This window comes from Mus caroli, unplaced genomic scaffold (assembly GCF_978045245.1).
Source record: "Mus caroli unplaced genomic scaffold, Mus_caroli_1 scaffold_5, whole genome shotgun sequence".
NCBI lineage: Eukaryota > Metazoa > Chordata > Mammalia > Rodentia > Muridae > Mus > Mus caroli.
In genome coordinates this window covers 127,057,755-127,063,810 of record NW_028227260.1, presented here as the reverse complement: position 1 = coordinate 127,063,810, position 6,056 = coordinate 127,057,755, and positions in this window count along the sequence as shown.

The following is a 6,056-nucleotide window of genomic DNA, read 5'->3' as shown; positions in this document are numbered from 1 at the left end:
TCAACTCAGGAGCATACAAGAGTTGGATTTAAGCCCCCTGCACATATGTAGCAGATGTACAGCTTGGTCTTCATGTGGGTCCCCCAGTAATTAGAGCAGGGGCTTAACTTGATTCTGTTGCCTGCCTGTGGATCCTGTTTCCCTAACTGGGCTGCCTTGTCTAACCTCAGTTAGAGAAGATGTGCTTATTCTTCAGTGACTTGAGGGGCCAGAGTGGTTCTTAGAGGTGAAGGGGAGGGATGAGGGAGGATTTGTATGAGGTAGAGGCTGAGGGGAGGGGGCTGCAATCAGAACGTAAAGCGAATAAACAAACAAACAAACAGAAAGAAAACGGGTACCTGATGGTTTATTTCAAATAGAGTGGGAATCTCTCTCTCTCTCTCTCTCTCTCTCTCTCTCTCTCTCTCTCTCTCTCTCTCTCTCTCTCTCTCTCTCTCTCTCTCTCTCTCTCTTGCTTCATTAGGTAGAGTGGGGCACTCTTAAAAGATAAGCAACCCATACCTCTCAGGTACCTTAGAGGGCATTCCAGAGAGAATTACCAAGGTTGGAGAGGATGTCCTGCATAGGACACAAGTCTAGATGTAACACAGAAGGAAAAAGGAGAAAGCCAGCTAGTGAAGGCATTCCTTTCTGTTTCCTGTCTACCATGATGTGAATACCTTTGCTACAGCCTCCCTACTGCCATGCTTCTGACTCAGGGCATTTCATCAAAGATTGAAATATTTCAAACCAGGAGGAGTTGGTCAAATGAATTTCTCTTTTAAAACTCTTTACATTAGGTATTTTCTGTCAAAAAAAAAAGTGACATCCAGTTGCTAAAATAACAAAGCTTCAATTTTGATAGTTAAGTTTAACTATCTTTGTCTTTGTGTCCTTACCCTGGAGCATTCTGTTGGCAGTCTATCATCCTCTCAGTATTTCTACTGCACAGCTGGGGGAACCTGATGTTCATTAGCAACTGACAGTCCTACCTTCAGAAGGAGGTCATAAGAGTCCCAAGTAATTGCATGCTTCATGAGGAAGATAAAGGCAAGTGGAAATAGTGTCTTAAGCTTTGAATTTCTATTTGTTGTTGTTGTTGTTGATATTTTGCATGTCTCAACTGCTTAGTCATAGGCCATTGTGACTTCTCTTGTGTGTATTTCTGAGTTTGGTGATTGTTCACTAATAGAGACAGAACTTGATTTCTGATAGCTGCTTCTTGACAGAATAAGTTCTCTTCTTTTTGTTTTCCTTGTAGTTTGAGATAGCATTTTTCGATTTTCCCTGTCTCATATATATTTTAAGTCAGCTTACAGGTTTTGCTACACTAGTGATATACGATGTAACATTTCCTCATGACCTGTGTAAATACATACTCACTTAAAACTTTTTGGCTAATCTGTCACACTATTGACTTGATGCTTCTCTTTCCATTGTGATCATAATCTGTCCTTTAATTTAACAGACGTTGTTCAGTGTTATGAACAGGGTCACACTATTTTCTACACAGTACTGCTTCATATTAGTCCACCGGTGCCCTCCCATCTTATTTTTTCCCTTTTATAAAGCACAGGAGAATGCTAAATTACACTCTTTCTGTGTAGAGGGAGCTGCCTTTTTACCTTTCAGTGTCTCTGCTACTTAACACTCAGGTCGTTAGAGTTGGAAGATGAACTTTGTGAACCTGTAAAAATGAACTAAATGAACTAAGATTCTTTTTGGAAATCAATTAAAGAATAAAATACTCTGATTTTCAAAACTTTGTACTGTGAATCATATTAGTAACAATGGAACATTTTATTTTTGCCTGAAAGCAGCCTTAATTTTCAATCCAGTTGTTGAGTTTCAAATAAAGGATTTTAGACACATTTGTCTTAATTCATTAGTTTCAAAGGACACATGACCCCAGAACTATTTCTGATCACAGGCATGGAATTGACATATTTACATATATTCTCACTTTTCCTCATGATTACCCAAACAGTATTCCATTTAAATTTCATCCATATTCTTCTATCCTTCCAATTAAGTATAGCCCTGTAACCCTTTTTGTTTGTTTTTGGCTATGTGCCTACTTTTTTCTGATGTGTGGTCTATTATTTTATTGAATTAACAAATTTAACTTTGTTGTACTACAATGATGTACCTGGAAGTCTTTACTAAGTGTCCTTTTTTACTTTTTACTCTAAGCATTTGTTAGATATCATCTTACATGTCTTTTTCTCCGTAAGAGAACTTATCTTTCATTACAATTTAATTCCTGAGAGGCAAATTTGCCTTTTCTCTTAATTAGTACAGAATAGAGTTTGGACCATACTGAAAGAAAGAGAAAGAAGGAAAGAAAGAAAGAAAGAAAGAAAGAAAGAAAGAAAGAAAGAAAGAAAGGAAGGAAGGAAGGAAGGAAGGAAGGAAGGAAGGAAGGAAGGAAGGAAGGAAGGAAGGAAGGAAGCAAACCAATAACTCTAAAGTTGTAAAAACAAGAACAGCAAAACTGAAAGCAAACAAAAAGCCTTATCTTTGGCCGGAAAGACAGAAAGAGCTGAATTATATCTGCAGTGCTTTGAGGACAGAATACCATAGGATAGGTTCATTGTATTCAATGCATGATTGTGAGGGTTAGGAAGCCTGAGACCAATGTGCCTATGGATTTAATGTCTGGTGAGAATCCAATTCCTAGAGCATCTTTGCATTATGAGGGACTTAGATCTCTTAGGTTCTATTTTAAACATTCTAATTCTAATAACGAGGGCTCAGCATTCATGACTAAATGGCTTTGCCAACACCCTACCCCTTATTACTATCATCTTGAGAACTGAGACCCAAGCATGTTGATTAAAGCAGACTAATTACAAGTTTTAACTAGCTACATGATTTTGGATATGCTATTTACTTTTTTCATACAATTAAGTGTAGATGAGGCTACTTATTTGATTATGAGAATCAAATGAGATGGTTTATGAAAAAAAGGCTTATTATAGAATCAGAGCACATGGTAAATACTCAGTAAACATGAACTGGTGATTTTCATCATGATACCTCTTGGCCTTAATCTTTCCATATTTCACATACTTCCATCCTTCTCTGCTTCTATGAAGGGCTAGGTTTTACTTAGTTATTGCATTAGTTATTTCTTCAGGGAGAACAGATTTATTTTGACTCACAGTTAGAGAGTACTGAGTCCATGTTTCATTGCCTACATGCATTTTGACAAAACACCACAGTAGCAGAAATATATAGTAAGGGAACTTTAATTCTCCATGGGAGACTGGTTTCTTAAAGACATGCCTCTAGTGACACAATTACCCAGCTGTTACCTACCTCACAAACATTCCAAAAACCTCCCAAAATAGTAGGATTTAGATACATGCATAATGGCATTATCCAACATCACCATACTGAAACTTTTTGTTGCTCTTAAAACTATTCTGAGCAGAGAGAAATAAACAAATACTTGTCAAAGAATGAATGAATATGTGAAGGCTTGAGACTAAGTCTCTAATACATGATCCTGTGGGTGAAATTTTATAGTCCAGTCATAACCATCCTATAGGATATATGTATGCATCTTCTTTGTTTAATATAACATATTTTGGGTACAAGCTTCTCGTCTTACTTATCCATGTATCTCTATAGAAAATGTATTTATATGCCATGGGTTCATACTAGGCACTCTACATATCTGATATTGAAATATCTTCCTGCAAAAGAGCCAGAAGTAATGTATAGAGCTGGGCCTGATTGGCCAAGGCAGTGCTTGCAAAGACTCTTCCTCATTTGTCATGTACTATTCTTTCTGGAGTAGTTTTTGAATCTATCAACCAAAGAACCGAAGTATCATCAGAGGGGAGTGTAAGCTATGATCTTGGAAATAGGAGAGAACTAAATAAGTGGATGTGGATCACCTTAGTCATTTAATCTTTCCATTTCTTAGAAACTGACATTTTATCTAGCCTAGCAATTTGGAGCAGTGGGTAAAGAATATGTAGTTAATCTGTGACCAGTGTTTATTGAGCATAGCTGCACATTGTTGCTATTCTGGAGACTATGCGAGTATTTATGGAGCCCCTCTCTTCTAGTTCTTCTGGGAACTGAAAGTACAGGCAGAAACCTGGTGGTGATGACACATACCTTTACTCCCAGCACTCGGGAGGCAGAGTCAGGCAGAGCTCCATGAGTTCGAGGCCAACCTGGTCTACATAGAGAATTCCAGGACAGCCAGGGCTACACAGAGAAAATCCTGTCTCTAAAAACAATTTAAAAAAAAAGAAAAAATGAAAGACAGAAAAAAACTATACTTTTGCTGTTGGATGAGTTTAGTTCTATGAATGACTGTTGATTTTTTTGAAGTATTTTTTGTGAACTTCTCACATCTACACACCTAGAAAGGGAATAATACCAGGGGTAGAAAGATGCTAGTTTCCCTCCGAAATGTATACCTTTTGTGTCTTTCTTTGTTCAGATGTTGTTGTCCCAATGGCACTACCACTGTAGTATTTTGGTATTCTTTGAGGGGTTATAATGGATGTTAACTAAGCTGCTTTTGATCCTCTGGTGTGGTCTCCAAAGTATAATAGCCCCAGTATATAATGCTAGCTTCTTTCCTCCCTCCCATCTCTCTCTCTCTCTCTCTCTCTCTCTCTCTCTCTCTCTCTCTCTCTCTCTCTCTCTTCATTTCCTCTTAGATACCAATATAAACAGTCAAACCTCCAATGCATTCTGCCTAGCTTTTCTTATTGTCATCTTAGTAAATATAACTTGTGTTTCTTATCTATGTGTGGCAAAATAATACCTAATTTAAAAAGATATAATATTCTGTATATAATCAGTTAAATAAAATAGATCATTTGAAAAATATATTCTCATTTCCCTGGGAGGCCTGCTCTTTTTTGAAGGGGGTGGATCTGGAGAGGAGGAGGAGAGGCTGGGATAGGGGATGGAGGGGAAACTGCAGGCAGAATATAATATATGAAAGAAGAATAAATAAGGAATAAAAGAAAAATATTCTGAAACTTTATAGCCAAGTGAAACAACTTATTGACAGTAATTTTCATCCAATTACTGCTCTCAGCCATGTATGCCCTTCTTAACCTAACTGATTTTTAATGGACTTTATTTTTTAGAGAAGTTTTGATTTCACAGCAAAATTGAAACATTTGGAGATTTCTTATGCAGTTTCTACCACTGAACATGTATAAGCCTCTTCATTGTAAACATGGCCTACCAGAACAGTATGTTTATTACAAATGATGACCCTTTTTATATCCAAAGCCCACAATTTACACTAGATTTCACTATTGTACATTCTATGGATTTTAATAGATGTTACAAGCATTATCTGACATCACCATACCTGTTTTATTGCTTTTAAGACTCTTCTGAGCCCAGAGAAATAAACAGTTATCAAAAGATGAAGACAACTATGTAATAAATATATGCATAACTTTACCAGTCATCATAAATGTAGAAATCAAAACTTCACCAAGGTCCTGTCTTTTCTACTACAAGAACATGGACCTCAGAATCAACTTCCCAGGATTCCTGTGAATTTGAGAGCTCAGGGAGCCTGCAGGGGTCTGACCTAGGTCCTCTACATATATGTTACAGCTGAGTAGCTTGGTATTCTTGTGGGAATATTGATAATGGGGGCGGGAGCTGTTCCTGATTCTTTTGCATACTTATGAGACCTTTTCCACTAATACTGGGTTGCCTTGTCCTGCCATTTTGTGATGGTATGTGCCTGGTCTTATTGTAGCTTGTTATCCAGTGTTTGGTTGATGTCCCTAGGAGGCCTGCTCTTTTCTGAGTGAAGGCAGGAGGGTGGATGTCAGGGAGAGAGGCAGTGCGAGGAAAGGCTGGGGGACAGGAAGGAGAGGAAACTCTGCTTGGATGTAATAAACGAGAGAAAAATAAAAAGAACCAGAAAATGAAAACAAAACAAAACAAAACAAAACAGATAGCAAATGCTATCAAAGGTGTGGAGAAATGGGAGCCTTTTATTTACTACTGGTGGGAATATAAACTAATCAGGCCACTTTGGTGGCCAATATGGGCATTAAAAATGTAACTAGATTGTA